Raw genomic sequence first — 18,251 nt, 5'->3', positions numbered from 1 at the left:
AAGTCTTCAGCCAATTTCTGGGTATTAGCTTTGGGTCAGTTGTCACCAAACCATCTGCAGTGTCATTATGTGTTCAAGAGGTCAGTGCAAATAAACCATTCATCTGCAAAATATCTGTCATCTATTTTGACCATCCCTGAGTCGGTCCTTGCAACTATATTTCTTCAAACTTGATCTATGGTTTCGTGTTGTGGACTTGCCTACGACGGATCGCATTCTATCGACTTCAGCTCATTATCTAGAAAGATGATCTAGAAATCGTCAGTACCTTGGGATCTGCATGCCTCAATGGCAGGTTTCTTGCCTTCGACGACAGGTTGCATCATTGACCTTCGATCAAAGGATTTCGTGACATGTTCGAAATCAACACATCTATTCACATTTCATGGATTGTACTGAGTACTTTGAGAGCCATTAACATTACTGGTCGTTTCTCTCACACTTGTTAACAGTTTACATCATTGACTGGTAATCAAGTGGTTTCTACCATGTTCGACTTCGACACATTCATTCACATGGATAGAATCGTACTATTTCGGGAAGTAGAAATCAAGACCCTGCATCTAGTTTCCACCATCCAGGCTGCGAGGAATTTTGTTATTCATTATACAGTGGACTATTCATAAACAGATGGATGCGCCCATACTGTGTCTACATATGTGTATACTTGTGATGTATTACAAGATCATTCCTATATCAGAGCAGTTTAGTTAGTTTTCTAGTCAGTTTTGATTTGAGTATGGGAATGCCTACCTCAGCGATGATATGATCACATATATATATTTTGTATTGAATGTTTTTACAGGTTCCAACTAGGCTCTCCACAGGATGATCCTCGAAATGATAAAGTACTTTACTCTTCTTATATGAGAAATACTATCTATTACAGACTTCGCACTTTAGGGGGCAATCTGTTACACAAAATATTGTCACCATGACATTCTGCAGTCAGTGTGAGTCTATCACCACTCATACTGTCCTCCTTTGCAAGTCTTAAACCTCAGCTCTTCATGTCAAGCCTTGAAAAATGAGAGAAAGTCCTTGAAAATCCCTAAAACTTTGGTTCCGCACTTTCTCTTAGCATTACCTGCGGTCCCGCACCCCTTGGTCATGTCCCCTGCGGACTTGCCCGCTCTATCTTTAAAGGAAAGGGTACGGACCCCTGTAAAAGTAAAAAAGGCGCAAGTTTATTCTTAAAAACTCACTTTGGGTTAATTCTAGATGCTTCTAGAAGGAATCTTGAGGTGGCAAGTTCGCTCCTAGGTGGTTCATGCATCCCATAACTAAAGGAGCTAACCCCTTGATGTGAGGAGCTTATCCCTTTGAAGGAGGACTCTATCCCTTCATAGGTGGACCTGGTAACTTCCTTCCTCTGCACTATAAAATGAGGCATTGGGCTGGTTACTAGGGGGGTGGAAAGCTGAATATTTTTTAGGGTAAATGCTATTGGAATTTACACTTCCTAATTGAGCTTGAGAGGAGAGATTACATACCTTTTGATCTCATTGGGAAGAGTGTGAAGCTTGTCAAAGTAGAGGAGATTCTTGCTGGACCCTGGGAGGAGCTTGTACAACATCAAGGCACCAAGGTTGTAAAGTTCTTCTTTGTTTAAAGTTAATACAATCAAGTTTATTTTTCTCAATAAGTTGTCTCTTATGGTTTATTTCATGGATTCCTTGATCAACATGATGAATATTATTTATTATATTGGCTATGCAGGTGTTATTTGATGTGTGCTTGTTTGTGTTTGCAGGTTCTCAAAAGGAAACTCATTTGGACGGTCGAAGCGTGGCTGCCACAAACTAGCATTGGACTTAAGGTAGGGTCTAAAACACCTCTTGGTTTTTATTTATAAATCACAATATTTAGAGAAAGGTAGATTTGCTTGTTTTGCTTGTCGTTAGATATCAGTTGATACTAGGGAGATCGGTCTTTTCCGCAAGAACGATTTATCCGGCCAACAAAAATTATTGTATAAATAAATAGGGACCCTTAAAAATTGAAAAACATAGAAATATAGTTTAGTTTAGGGTTTTTGTTAAGAAGAAATTTGATTTTTTTTAATAAACAAATCCTCATAAAAGCTTGAATGACTTGAATAAGGCTTACCTTAAAGAAAACTTGACAATATTGAATGTCACAGAGTTTCAAAGCAAACAAAGTTTCATTTACCCATTCAAAACTTGTGATTGCAATAAAAGATAGCCCTCAAGAACTAAAACATATCTATTCCTTTAAAAAGCTTAAGTATTGATGATATTCCTTTACGACAGAAATTCCCCACATCGAAATCTTATAACAAAAGCGATATATCATAAGATCGAGGAACATCCCGATTTCAAAATACGATAAGCCACCAGACTTGAAAAGACAATAAAACAAACTCTTTAAAAATATTGCGTCCGAATAATTCGCAAGAGTATCAACATGCTCCTCGCTTGTATCATTCCCAATTCCCCTAATTTGCGATAAAGTTATTTCCTAAAGAACACGCCTAAGGAAAATCATAAAGATAAAAACAAAAGCTGCGCTTAATAATAAACCCATAGGCCCGCTACAATTCCACGCCACTTCTTGCAAATGCACAATCACTTAAAGCTTTCAGCCATATCCATTCTCTGCTACTTTCGAAACCACCGATTGCGATATTGCGATTATCGCAATCTCATATCTCTCATACTTAATAAACCAATAAAGTGATATCGCTATCGCATATCGGCGGGGTACTTGAAGTTAAGTTTTATTTACCATATGAAGAGGATTTGGGATGCGATATATTAATGAATAATAAAAAACCACGTGAAGCCATGATTTCTATTATTAAAGGATTCTAACAGTATTGGTGATTTCAAAGCCCAAGGAGATTTGATGGTCTGTTTGGATTGATTTACATTTAAACTTCCTTTTTTTGTCATTTCAAAGCCTTATGTGTTTGTATGCTTCCACGTTTAACTCCTATTTATCTTCATTCCTCTATAATCTCAATTTGCAGGTTTTGCCCGAGAAATAATTGTGTAACAAGATGACTAGGTTGAAGAAAGGAAAGAAACCCAGTGAAGCTACACAATCTTCTACATATGATGTAACAGAAATGCCCCCATTGTTCTCAGACATGACATGCACTATTGACAATGATACTTCCTCATGGGCAACCATGTACTAGTTGCTGGAGAGTGAAGGTCCTAGGATAATTCAAAGCAAAGAAACAACAGATGTCACTGCCTCTTCTAAAGCCTCCCACTTTGAAGCTGCAAGTTCTTTCCTCCAAATAATTGCTGCTAGACCTAAGATTTTACCATAGACCGATATGGTAAAATGGATAATAGACAATATTAACATTGTTGACCAGGCATTCCAGACTTCAAGGAAAATGGTTATTGGGTCCTTCACAGCAGAAGACCTGAAGAACATGTATCATATACTAGACCCACATAAGGTGTATGATAAAGCCTTCCTCGAGCATTTCACAGACGATATTGAGGAACCATCAGACCTAATAAATCAATGCCGGTCCAATTCAAATAAGCACAAATATGAGAAATCAGGTATGTATTCTATATCATCTCTTGCTGCTCCCTACTCTTATATCGCAACTATGATGTGTAGATTGTTTGGATATGCCGATACCACCAAATTCTCTATTGAGTGGGTTCCTCTAATTGATGCAGTAATAAATTATTTTATAATGGATTGGGGCACTATCTTGTCTAACAACCTTGCCTTACAAATTCGGGAATATAGGAAAAACCGATATGTCACCTCTAGAACAATCCCACCATTTTTTATGAGTGCCTACATTATGGATGCAGTATGTTTCACTACCCATTTCCCAACTATGGCATGGATATGGACTATTCAAGATCCTACCCCCATTCACATATATCAAAAAATCCTGTGGGAATCCAATTTCCAAACCCATTTCTACAAAATATGCCAAGGAAATATGCTACCCATCCACCAAGCTATTTTTGATAAGAGGGCCCCAAGGTTATCTGATGAGGTCAAGATTGAGGAAAATGAGGAAAATGAGGAAAACAAAAGCATCATCAACAATAATTCCTGATAATGAACCCATGGATGTAGTGTGGAAGGATACCCCTATGGATCCTTCCGACAATTTGACAAAACTATCATAGTTTGTAGGTGCTTATGCATCTACTACTATTGACAAGGTAGTGGAAGTCAAACAATTGGTAAGAGAGAAGGTAGAAAGAATACAATAACTAGAGCAGTAGTTGGTAGAAGAGAGATAGAGTGTCGACCATCAAATGTAGGAAGAAATTGCCCCATTACAATAGATATTTGACCAATTGAAGCTCTGTTATCAAGCAGAAACAAGTGCCAAAGATAGTCAAATACAACAGCTGCAGTTTACCATGGATCAATTGAAAGATGATCCTAAGGTTGAGGAGTTTATAAAAGAAGCATTATAACTCAATTCTTTATTATCAAAGAAACAAGAAACATTCTGTAAGAATCTATCAGTCATCAATCCAATGTGCAAGAAAATTGATTCACTGATGAATCAAGCATACAATCTCAGGATCACATTTAATGTGATTGATGATAATATTTCAAGATACATAACATGGCAGGATACTCTAGAGGGAAGAGCAACAAATCTTCCTAGGATAGAGGAATCTCATAAAGACATCCTCTTTACCGATTGGGATATTCAGCTAAAGCAGGCAGAAAGAGTAGTTTCAAGAGTGATTGATGTTGCAAATAATATCATTGAGACCATCAATGATAATTTTCACAACGCTAGTTTGATACAGGAATGCCCACCTGGGAGTCTCCTCGATATCAGAGCCCTAGAAAGAAATTGGCAAGAAACTTTCAGAGCAAGAGAAGAGGTGACTAAATAGCTAACAAAACTTGACTGGGGAGTATATTGGAGATATCTAGTGAAGCCACACCATCAATGGCTAATGCTACACTGCCTCGTTGACTCATCCATGCATATGCTTCCAACTCTCTTAGATGCAGTGTATATAAGACAATTGTGCATGAGGACAGGTCAGCCTCCTGAAGTCAAGCCGATGATGGATATCTACGAGCTCAGACAACAAATGAAAGAATAGACATCGTTACATACTGGAGCTCGTCATTTCAAAAACTTATGTTCTATGTAATTCTATCACTTTTTTTAAGAAGAGTTGTTTAAGCCTCCTCAACACTTTCATGTAATTTCTATTTTAGTACTTTAGTTTTATTAGATAAACCCTTTCATGTCTTTGAAGAAAGGGTCCCCAATTTTATTAAAAAACACTTTAAAAGCTTGCACTTCTGTACTTCTAAAGCTTATCTTAGTAAAATCATTGGATCAGAGTCCTGAAGTTTTGTGAAGAATGCTTTTAGAAGCTTGCACTTTTGTACTTTTGGAAACCATCTTAATGAAAAAAACTAGACTGGAGTTATTTACTTCATGAGCAGATTTATATGCATTATATACTTCTATCATTGTATATTTATTTGTTTTATGAATTGATAGCCATTTTCCTTTATATTGTTTGTCATATGTATCTTTTTTCATGTAGTTCTGTATTCATTCACTTCTGAACATGCTTGGACTGTTATTTTCAATACATAGATGAGAAAGTGTTTGAATGATATTTGATGCTATATATGTTTATCAATTATTTTGATTAATTATTTAATCAAAATTATTATTTCAAAGGCTTTTTATTTCTGTTAGTGTTTGATTAATCTTCATTGTCGTGCACTAAAGATAGCCATTGTAGATCACACATGTATAAGTAAAATCCCAGGTAATCTACAAATAGGTTAAATATATATGTATTTCAGTTGAAAAACACCCCATCTATCACTTAGTTAATCAATATCCTATCCATCCTATCACATTTTTATTGGGACACTGGTCCCATTATATCTAGTCAACGCCACTAATCCAAATGGATAAGGGACGATATTCAAGTCCCTGACCGGGTGGTTTTCCCCCATGTTGTTATAGCAATTTTCGAGGCTTCAACAGGGCTTGAGTCCTAGCCATGAAAAAGTGGCTCATAATTTGGGGTCACAACTGACTGAAAAAGTCCACAGTCGTTTGGAAGCAAGCCTATGTGTGTGACTGGAGGGTTATAGTTGCTTAGAGGCCTTGGCAAGGGTGTGATTGAGGCTATAGGTTAGGGAAAAAGAGAGTTAGCTCAGTGGTTGGAAACCTAGAGGAGATGGGTTGCTCCTAGACGTCCTGTGGCACCTAAGGGAGGTTAGTGAAGTCTTAAGTTGTTGACTCCATTTCCTTAAGGTCATATAGGAGGTTGAGTATTATCATAGTGACCCTCAACTCATGTTTACCCTGGTAAAGTTGGTGAAATTGGGTAAATATGGGAGGAGGCGGGTTACATACCCTGTGTAAGTTATGGTTTGTAATGGGTCCTAAAATTAGTTTCAAAAAATTGAGCTTGGAATTTTTGCTATAGCCATTTTTTCTATGATACTTAAGACTATGAAATTTCCAAATATTTGAGGAGACATTATGAAGCACCTTAGGTAAAAAGTTTAAAATTACATTTGAATAATTAAACATTTGGCACACTATACAAGTTTACTATTAGGAAAGGCCATAAATCAACATTTTTTTGGAAAGTACCATAACTTTCATTTCGCACATCAAATTCTAGTCACACATGTGGAACTGTAGATAAGACATATCATAGTGTTACATATCAAAATTTCATATCCAAAGGGGCTCAAATCTCAAAGATACATCACGAAAAAGGTCGGTCATTTAAATAATCTCCAAATTAAGGTTTTGAAGTTGCATAATTTATAAGTGACATAAATTTTGATTAGAAGATCCATTTTTTTTTGGGTGATTGAAAGTTTTGACAAAGAGTATTATTTTTATTTTCCCACATTCCTCCAAAGAAATATCCAAAAGCCACTACACCAATTAAACCTCCTAAAGGCTTATCCATGACTCATGAAGAAATAGAATATGTCAACTACTAGGTAACCAAGTTGGTAAGTTAGTTGTCACGGTGGCAAGAATAAGTTAAAAGGGACATTGAACAAAAGGTAGATGAAAACAAGGAAGAAATGGATAAGAAGTTGAAACAAATGGAACAAAATATTATAGAAGTCATAAATGGGAAGCTCCTTAAAATTGATAATAACAAGGAACAAATGGATAAGGATTTGAAACAAATGGAACAAAATATTATGTAAGGCATAAATGGGAACTTCCTTAAAATTGATAATGTGTCTAGAGGAACTCATGAAAATAAAACTATTATTCAAGTTTAACGACTTACCAGTAATAAGAAAATTTCAAGTGGATTTGACTCTAATTATGGAGATACTCATTGATGGTTTCCTAAAGGAGTGAACCTTCCAAAGGTTGAATTAAATAAGTTTGATGGAATATAAGTTTTTACCTAGGTGGACCAAATAGAGAAATATTTTGAATTGCATAAAATTATGGATTATAAGCGAACGATTCACATAGAAAATTCGATCTTCGAGATAAGGGTCGTTAAAATCCCCATTCAAATAATTATATTTGGTTTTTATTTACAAGAGAATTATAAGAACAATATGGAAAAACTTGGGAGAAATGTTATTTCAGTCAATTGACAAGAATCAAGAAATTTGGTGATATTGAAGATTATAATTCAGAATTTCAATTTTTGGCCATAAGGGTGAATAACATAACTGATGAAAATTTATTGGAATTGTACATGAGTGGACTAAAAGAAGATATCAAACATGATATTTTTCTAAAATAGATAGAGAATGTTATGGAAACTATGCAATTTTCTCCTCTTATTCAAGCCAAGAATAATGCTACACATAATTTTTCCATGCATGATAACATACACAGAAGGCATATATAGTTTTGGATTTCATGCGACAAACCTACTTCAACCTACTAGAATGTCATAGAAGGAAATGGGAGAAAGAAGAGAAAATTGACTATTCTTTAGTTGTAGTAACAAATGGTCAAAAGGGAATAAATGTCAAGAAACAAAATTGTTCACCTCGAGAAATAATGGTGAAGAGGACATGGAGGCATCTACTCAAAGAAGTGAGGAAGGACTTGTCAGCTAAAATGAGTAGGAAATACAAACAAAAATGATGAAAAACATTGATTTAGGCAGGGGTGAGATATTTGGTCATGTATTGGCAGGTTTTCTAGCTCCTTAGACCCTAAATATTGTTGATTTCATTAAGAAGAAAAGGGTCATAGTTCTTATTGACATAGGTAGTACCCATAACTTCATTGATAAAATATTGGAAAAGCACCTTGTTGATAGTGATGGATCCTGCCAACATGCAAGGGGGTCTCCCTAATGAAAATTCCCAATTAAACTTCATACCGTTTGGTATAGGATCCCTTCCAGAAATAAGGCACGACTGCCATTTTTATTAGAGATTTATTTTGGCTACAATGGTTAGCACGAGAGAGTAATGTACGTGTACTTTCAGATGAACAAGTGAGTATGCCTTGTGGAATGTTTAGTTGCGGAATGTATCAAGGTTCTTCTACCAAAGGGGAAATAAAAGTTAGCCTTTAAGAGAGGAGTAATAGTATTGATGTAATAAAGAGATATGAGCATATATATATGAATGAATCATTAACCAACTAGTGAAATAGTTCACATAGAAGAAACGACTGTTAAAATAAATACAACACACCTTCAGAAAGATAAGCATCAAAGCCATCAAAACAATTTAGTTTCTTCAGTATAGATGAAAACAACATATATCACAAACATTCAAAGAATAGCCTTACAACAATGATGACATATGCATGAAAGTGTGTTGGCTCAACGAGATTCAAGTATTAATAGAAAGTTCCTAGATACATACGTACAATGAACAACACTAGCTCCAATAGTGGAGCATTAAAGAAACTACTTGCTCCTCCAAAAGAACTATCTTCCTCTCTAATGCCTGGTAGGAGGAGCCAAGGTGAAAAGCGCTTTGCATGAGCTATGAGGGTGTATATATAACAAATGGGGTGAAACTTCACCTCCCTTATGACTCTTGGACTACCCTCATGACTATTTGACTTCCATGTGACCTTTTGACTCCTTCATGACTTTTCACATTCTATATATGACTCTTGGACTTCCACTTTACATTACATTTTCATATATTGAAAATTACATAATCATATCCAAAAATGATGTGGAAAATGATGACTCATATAACATCTTGACATGACACCTTGACAAGACATGACATGACATTGATGACATGGATTGAATGATGATATGGAAATTTCAAGCCATTCTTTCTGTTGTTATATTGGTGTCTTCTTGAAATATGGTACATGTTTTTCTTCTGCCTCCTTCATAAGGATTAATGGTAAGAAGTATTCACTATGATCTTGATCTCTAGTTGTTGTCATAATCTGGTGTCCCTTTATCTTTATGTTCAATGATCAACTTGTCTTTGCAGCTGCATAGGTGTCTTCTATCATGGTATCCTTCTTCTTCTCCTTCATCATCATCCTGACATGACAATATATAATACTTGCAACTTGAAACAACTCATGACAATATATAATACCTACAACTTGAAACAACTCATGACAAGAAGACATTAGTCCAAAAACTCCTAGTCTAACATGTTTCATGAAAATGATTGACTGAGATGGAACTGGGTGTTGGGCTGAGAGATTGGCTCAAGGATTGTGTAGTGCACAATTCCAGAGGCAGGAGTCGGGATTGAGGCTTGAGACTATGCATTGCACATTTCAACGCCGAGGCAGGGTGACTGCACAATTGAGGGGCTCAAGGAGGTAGTATTAAGGCTTGAAGTTGCCTAGTGTGCAGTTTTAGAGGGAGAGAGGACTAGGGATTATGTAGTTGTGCATTTCAAGGAGGTAGGATGGAAGCTTCAAGATTGACACTGTGCAATGCGAAGAAGGAGTTGACTAGGAGGCTGAACCGCATAGTTCTGGAGCTCAAGGGGTCAAGGTTGAGCACTGAGACTACACAATGCACAGTTTTGAGAGGAAAGATCGTGCATTGTGTATTTCTAAGAGACAAGGTATGAGCTTGAGGGATGAGACTTCATAGTGCATGTTTCTAGAGGGTTGTGTGAAGTTAAGTTGCTTGAGCAAGAAATTTTTCAGGATTTGACTAAGTGTAGGATCAATGAGGCCAAAGTGAGCAAGGAAAAAACTTGAACATGATCACATACTCAGAATGAATGTTGACACAACATTGATCACTCGAAACACAAGAACAACATGATCCCCTCAATTCGACGACAATACAACAACTTTCCCCAAGTGTGAAACTTAAGATACACTTTGCGATGACAGTGACGCCACTTGTGTGCCATGCATAAACCTATGGGGATGAGTCCAATACATGTTTATATGATAAATAAGACTCATTAACACTAAATTTTCCCCTTGAAACAAACCATAAATCTTCTTATGCAATATGCGACACTCCCCATGCCAAAAGACGACACTTTAGTTTTCTTCCAAACGAGACTTGAACAATTAGAGAATATACATGGAATGACTTTTACTACCAGTGACGAAAATATGCAAGGTAAGTAGGCTCAGAAAGAAATTTTTTTGGAGGGTGTTGTAGTAGCGACAATATTTGGTGACATACAAGAAGAACTCTAGCTTCTCTGCCTTGGTCTAATCATCTGTGCAGGGTATAGCTTCTCAGGAAGTATTGATTCATTGTGCATATTACTTTGGCTTCCCTTGTTAAAGATATAGTCCCCTTCATCCCTTTCTTAGTTGAACACCTTTATAATTCCAACCATATCACAATTGTTCTAATTCAAGAGAAGGGTAATATCATTCACTATCTTAAGATATTCAAAGTATGAATTTTCGTCTATGATGTTGCTCCACTACCAGCGTGCCTTAACAGTAACCAGATGGAGTCAATACATGAACAAAAGAATTGCTTCACTACCAGCAAGCCTGGACATTAACCTGGCGAAGTTAGTTGATTCACCTCCCTTCACAAGAAGCCTTTCTCTTCTTTCACCCTTTATTTATTTATTTTTATAAGACTGTGCTTCGACACTTATTTATTTTATGGGGTGTAAGAGGGATCCCAAATTATTAAGAGTAGAAGAGGTTGTTGCTTTAGAGAACATATATATAACCTCTGATACGAATTTTCTTGTTTATATTTTCCCCTTTTCTTTCTCTACTTGATTGGATTGGCATGAAAAACACCAAAACAAAAAGAACTGAGCATAGGAATGAGCTTTCTAGAATAGATACGGGTATCATGGTTTCACACAAAGCTCTCCTTACACAAGGACAATATTTTCCATCAAAACAACGTTGACCAACAGGTATGAACCAAGATAAATAAAAAGTATTAAAGGTTAGCTAAATGTTGTAGTGTCCCAAGGCCATTTTCCATTTTGCCACATACATTGAACCAAAACACACTTTTACACGAGGCTTGTTCACAAGAACAAAAGGACAATGAAAAGACCAAACATGATAGATAACCAAACGAAAACAATGGGCTATATACATAGGGTAGGGCACAATCATAGACAACTATTGAAAGTATTGCTTTAAATATTAGCCATTGACAGGAAGAGATTCAGACTTCCCATCCAAATATTGGAGGTGATAAGTGTGATGGCCAAGCTTCTCATGAATAAAAAATGGTTTGATCCACAGGGACTTGAACTTAGTGTGTTTCCCCTTCTCTTTGTCAATTTTATCCCACTTTAATACTAGGTCTCACACACTGAATTCCTTCTTCCCTCCAAAATTCTTATCAAACCACCTCTTGATACAGCTTTGATGAAGATGAATTTTTCTTTTTCTTTCCCCCTTTCTTCCTGTAACTTCAAGAGTGTGTCTATCATACTATGAAACAGAAGGCAAGGTTTACCCTGATATTCTTGTGAAAATTGAAGGGTAGGAAAGAAAATGTTTGGAGGTAGGATGGCTTCTTTTCCATACACCATAAAGTAAGCATAGGTTTTCAAAGAAGGTTTAGGCATGACACGGTCGACCCATAGAGAGTTCACAAAATCATTGTGCCAGTTCCTTTGTTTAGAGGAGATAGTCTTTTTTATGATACATATAAGGATCTTATTGGTTGAATCAACAAGACCATTGCCTTGTGGATAATAATTAGCTGATTGATTCAATACAATGCCATTTTCTAATGCAAAATCATAGAGTTTAAGTGATGAAAAATAATTTTCATTATCGAAAAGAAGTGAAGTTGGAATGCCGAACTTGGTGATAATTTTCTACTTGAGGAAATTGAAGCCTTCCTGATAATTCACTTGCTTGAGAGGTGTTATACGAAATTTCACTTCTGCGGATAAAAATGAATTACCTAGATCTAGTGGTTTGATCTAGAACAACAAAGGAAAAAAATAATCAATGATTTCCTTAAAGAGATTGGAATATGGAAGAGGAACGTACCTGAAATTCGTAGCAATTCCTTCTCTCTTATTCACTTCTAAGCTCTAATCCTATCTCCACATGCTATAAATGGAACCTACAACAATGACTAAAACAAGCAATGAAACTACAACATTGACATAGCATAATCCCAATATATTTATTCATTGAGTCAACATGGAATTGAAATACAAGAGCAAAAGCTTGACACAAGTATAGGAAAACATGATGCCTTTTGTATTAATAATAAAGGAGAGAGTTACAACCATAAATAGAAGTTGACTTTGTAGATGTGTCTCCCCACTTTACTTGTCCTTACTTGTCACAAAGAACACCTTCACACTCAACCCTAATGTAAATGAATGATGATTTCCTTAAGCTCAAAGCAGCAACATGAGGGCACTAGCAATCTCAAAAAGTCAACCCAGACTCCATGGGAGGCAGTAAATTTATAGGGAGTTGCAATTGAGGAAAAGTTAGAAATGAACTTCCTCCAATACTGTGCTGCTCCTAAGAAGCTTCTCACTTGTGTAGCAAACTTGGGTTTAGGCCAATTTACAATGACTGCCACTTTAGAGGGATCTATTTTCAATTCACCACCCCCTACTATGTGACCCAAGTAGTTTAGAGATGTTTTGCCAAATTCACATTTTGAGAGTTTAACATAAAGTTTTTCTCTTTTCAAAACATCTAGTGTTTGCTTAACATGCTTTAAATGTTCTTCCCACATTTTACTAAAAATCAGAATGTCATCCAGGTACAAATAACAAAATCATCAAGAAAAGGTCTGAGTACATCATTCATTAATCTCATGAAAGTAGCAGGAGCATTGGTCAAGCCAAAAGGCATAACCCACCATTCACACAATCCCTGCTTTGTTTTGAAAGCAGTCTTCCATGCATCTTGCTCTGTAACTCTGACCTGATGGTATCCACTATGCAAATCCAGCTTGGTGAAATAGACAGCTTCCTTTAATTGATCTAAAAGATCGTCTATGCGAGGAAGGGGATAACAATTTTTTATTGTTATCTTATTCAGTGCTTGGTAGTCAATGCACATTCTCCATGAGCCATCTTTCTTTCTCACCAAAACGATTGGTGACCCACATGGTGATGTGCTAGGCCTAATGAACCCTTTCTTGAGCAACTCCTGCACCTGCTTCTTGATTTCATCATTCTCTAAAGAAGACATCCTGTACATTCCAATGCTAGGAAATGGAACATCTTGCTGCAAAATAATATCATGTACTATTCCCTTTTTGGGTGGTAGATCTTTAGGCTCTTGAAATAAGACATCATACTCTGAAACAACCTTTTCTATATCAGCTTGTTGTTCAACATTACAGCCCTCAAATGCATTGGTTTTATCGGGTTTATTTTCCTTCACAACCATCAGTAAGAATTGTTTGCATGAATTTATCATTATTTTCATCTACCTTGAGTTTATGAGAGTATAATTATTCTTGAGCTTATGAGCTCTTACAAAGTATTCGATTCCATCTTTAACAAGTAGATACTTGTTCTTAGCTCTATAGAAGATAACCTTTCTATCATACAAGTAAGGACTTCCTAAAACAATTCGATATATATCCAAAGGAATTATGTCTAATTCAACCTCATCTACAAATGCTGACCCAAAAGAAAACTTGAGTTTGCACTGTCTAGTCACTTGTAGTTGTGCTCTATCATTCAACCATCCTAATTGGTATGGTTTCTTATGAGGTGTAGTTGCTAATCCCAATTTCTTTACAATTGCTTCAGAAATTAAATTTGTTGGCATTATGGCACTGTTTTGGAGCTTTGGCACAGGTGTTGTCCTTGATGGCAACTCTCTTTGGTAACAGATCTCAGTTCAAGCTTTCAGAATGAAGGAAAAGACATATACACAGGTTAATCTAAACGAAGACGTGTATACACGCGGGTTAGACATTTAAAAGGCGCGTATGCTTATACACGCACTTTCATGCAAGCAAAAGCGCGTATATGTTGGAGAACTTACCTTTGGTCCGTGGTAGTTAGTCCTTGGTATTTGAACCTATGGTTTTGGACCATGGTACCTCGTCAGAAGTGTTGATCCCAAGTATTGGGTCCGTGGTATTGGTTTATTATGGTTTTGGACCGTGGTATTGTGGAAGGCCTAAAACTATAAAATAGGAAGGAGATCATGTGGCAAAGGATCATCTGAATTATTATTGAATATCTGATAACGTGCTAGATGTGGAATACTGGTAATTGGGTTATGGTGCAGATCTGGATATGAATGAAGGAGGAACCTTAGCGCAAAGAGAAGGATAAGTTCTATTGATGGGTCATAATCTTTAAGCTTGAATGATAGTATCTTTGTATGATTTTGATCTGCTATATGTGGCGCTTGCTTGATCTATAAGTCTGATAATCTGGGTTAATTAGTGTTTGAATATCTGAAAGAGCGAATTATCCTTTATAGATCTGTACACAGGTTCAATGAAGCTAAGGTGCGTATACACGCTGGTTCAGTGAAGCGAAGGAGTGTATACGCAGTTTGTTCCATATGCAGAAGCGTATGCACGCAGGTTTCAGGTTATTAAAGTAGCGTATATCTTTTGAGTTGTGATCTAGCTGCCTCTATTTATTGCTGCAATGTTCTGGGTTCAGATTTGGTGTGTGGTTACTGTTACTGTGATCTGGGTACAGTCGTTAGAGAAGTGTTTATGTTGATTCAGTTTTGATTGGTGAAAAGGTGATTGGTTGATGCAGAAATTCTTGATGTTATTTGTGGATCCAGTCTGAAAATTTATGAAACGTGGTCCCTGAAAGAAAGAGAAGGTTGTAGCCTTTTGTAGGCTAGCACCTACGTACTAGTATCTTGGCTAGTGCAAAAGCTAAGGGGGTTGTAGCTCCCTTCCAGGAGAAGCTGGAAAACGAGAGAGGGTTGTAGCTCTCTGCAGGTTGCAGCCTGCGTACTGGTAAAGGACTGCACCAGTACAATTGTAAAAAGAAGTTTCTAATTAAAGAGAAGATAGAGACGAATTGCAGCAGGTGGTTTTCACCCACATTGGGTTTCCACCTTATATCTTGTGTTCTTGTGTGCGATTGTCTTTCTGCTCTGTTTTAATATTTCTGGTTACTGGTTATTTGCTTCTGAAACACAAATTAACAATCAACATCAGAAAGATAAAGTAAATTAAAAGGTTTTCATTATATACGCGGGTTTCCTTCTACATAGTTGCGTATATACGCGGGTTTAATTAACTGAAGTAGCGTACATCATTTGATTTTGAAAAATGAATATTTGACTTGATAATACTGATTCACCCCCCCTCTCAGTATTATTTCCAACAATTGGTATCAGAGTAGGTTCTTCAGAAGAAGCTTGATCGCTTGAAGAAAGATCTTTCATCATGAGCAACTATGAGAGGGAAGCATCAATCAGGCCACCGATTTTTGATGGGACAAACTTCGTTTATTGGAAGGTAAGAGTTACTTCCTATCTTCAATCTCTTGGTACAGAAGTCTGGGATATCATAGATACAGGGTATACTTTTCCATCAACAACACCTACAGATCCGGCTGAGAAGAAGAAATATGAAACAAATGCAAAGGCGGTCAATACTCTATTAGGATGCCTATCTCAATCAGAATTTGTTAAGGTAATGCAGTTTAAATCTGCAAAAGAGATATGGGACAAGATTGTTCTGAGCTATGAAGGAGATGATCAGGTAAAACGAGCAAAACTTCAAACCCTCAGGATTCAGTATGAAAATCTCAGGATGTATAATGATGAAAGTGTGGCTAACTATTTTCTTCGTGTAGATGAGATTGTTAATTGTATGAAAAATTTGGGTGAAGAAATAAAAGAGGCTGTTGTGGTTGAAAAAGTTCTAAGATCTTTGTCCCCTAGGTTTGAATCTAAAGTTTCTGCAATAGAAGAAAAAGAGAATCTACAAAACCTTAAAACGTCACAGCCACACGGAATTCTAACTGCTTATGAAATGAGGAAAGGAGGTCCATCAGACAGGAGAGAAGCTGCCTTCAAGGCTTCAGGCAAAGGAGAGTACTATGAGTCAGGACACATGTCAGAAGAAGAAGAAGAATCAAATTTTGTCAGAAATATTCAACGGGGTACTGGAAGATTCAGAGGTAAGTTACCTTTCAAATGCTTTGCTTATGGAAGAGTAGGTCACTATGCTGCCAAATGTCCTCATAAGGATAAGATTGACAAGGGAAAGGAACCTGTTAGATGGAACAAGAAACAGAATGCAAATAAGAAAAGCTATTACACTCATGAAGACAGTGATGGACTATCAAATAGTGATGAAGCTGAACCAGGTAATGACTATAAACTTTTAATGGCTTTTGAAGATGATGATTACTTGGATGCTATAGATGTGGATGGCTTTTATAAAGAGATTTCTAGACTCAAGACATGTTTAGAAGAAAAGAATGTGATCATTGATACTCTACAATTTCAACTTGATGAAAAAGAAAAATTTCTTGAGAAGTTAGAATGTGAAATTGTTGGCCTTAGAAAAGAAATTGAGAAAACAAAGGCTCTTAATCATAAATTTGTTAAAGGATCTGAAACTCTAGATGAGATTATCAATGTACAACGTTCTCCACTAACCAAGACAGGTCTGGGTTATAATGGAGAAACATCTCAAGCATCCACCTCAAGGAGTTATCTTGATGCAGCAAGGAGGAATGAGCAAAAGCCCAATGGAGATCAACAGGTAAAGCAGGGACGAATTACATCAAGAACAAACAAAGACTATCAGGTAAACCAGGGGCAATCCATCTTAAGGGTGAACAAAATCTACAACCAGCCACAGGTAAAAACTTCTCAATTTGCTTCAAGAATGGATGACAATAGAAATTACAATCATTTGGCTGGTAGATTTGATAATCGCAGAAGTTTCTTCAATGGCCAATGTTTCTCTTGCCATAACTTTGGTCACAAAGCAACTCAATGTGTTGCCTATAAGACAATCATGACTAGAGAAGCTCAAAAACAAAGAAGTATGACTGGGATTACGAAAAGGACCTATAACAACTTTTTGGCCCTTGAAAATGAAATTGAATGTTCTATTTGTAATAACTTCGGTCATGAAGATTCTGAATGCAGGAGCAGGTTTTGGCAGACAAAGAAACAAGCCTCAAGCACCAGAACATGGAGAATAAAGGTACCACAACCAGAAAGATGTGGGATAGCTTTTTATGCAGAAGGACAAGAAAATCTATGGTACATCGACAGTGGATGTTCGAAGCATATGACAGGTGATAAAGAAAAACTTGAATCGTATACTGCTTTACAAAAGGGAAAGAAATTTTCTTTTGGAAATGATACCCCTGCAGCTATAAAAGGAAAAGGCACTACTCAGTTGAAAGAAAAGGTCAAAGTTGGAAATGTTTTGTATGTTGATGGCTTGAAGCATAATCTACTGAGTGTCAGTCAGATGTGCGATCAAGGAACTGAGGTAATATTTCGATCAAATGGATGTAGTGTTCGTGATTTTGATACAGGAAAAACAGTGATCAAAGGCAGAAGAACTCCAAATAATCTATACATATTTGAAGAGGGACAACAACAATGCTATTTGAGCAAGGATGATGAACACTGGTTATGGCACTGGAGGTTGGGGCATCTAAGCTTTTCACAAATAAGGAAAGCATGCAAATACCAGGCAGTTCGTGGTCTTCCAGATATCAAAATTCTAGACAACACCATATGCAAATCATATCAGTTTGGTAAGCAAACCAGAACTAACTTCCCTGAGAAGGAAGGATCAGCCAGTAGGCCTCTTGAACTAGTCCATACAGATGTATGTGGTCCATTTAGGACAAGGTCACCTCGAGGAGAAGAATACTTTATATTATTCATTGAC

The sequence above is a fragment of the Pinus tabuliformis genome, chromosome 9 (assembly GCF_031772625.1).
Source record: "Pinus tabuliformis cultivar Carrire ecotype Pingquan chromosome 9, CPIR1, whole genome shotgun sequence".
Lineage (NCBI taxonomy): Eukaryota > Viridiplantae > Streptophyta > Pinopsida > Pinales > Pinaceae > Pinus > Pinus tabuliformis.
This window is presented reverse-complemented; position numbering follows the sequence as displayed.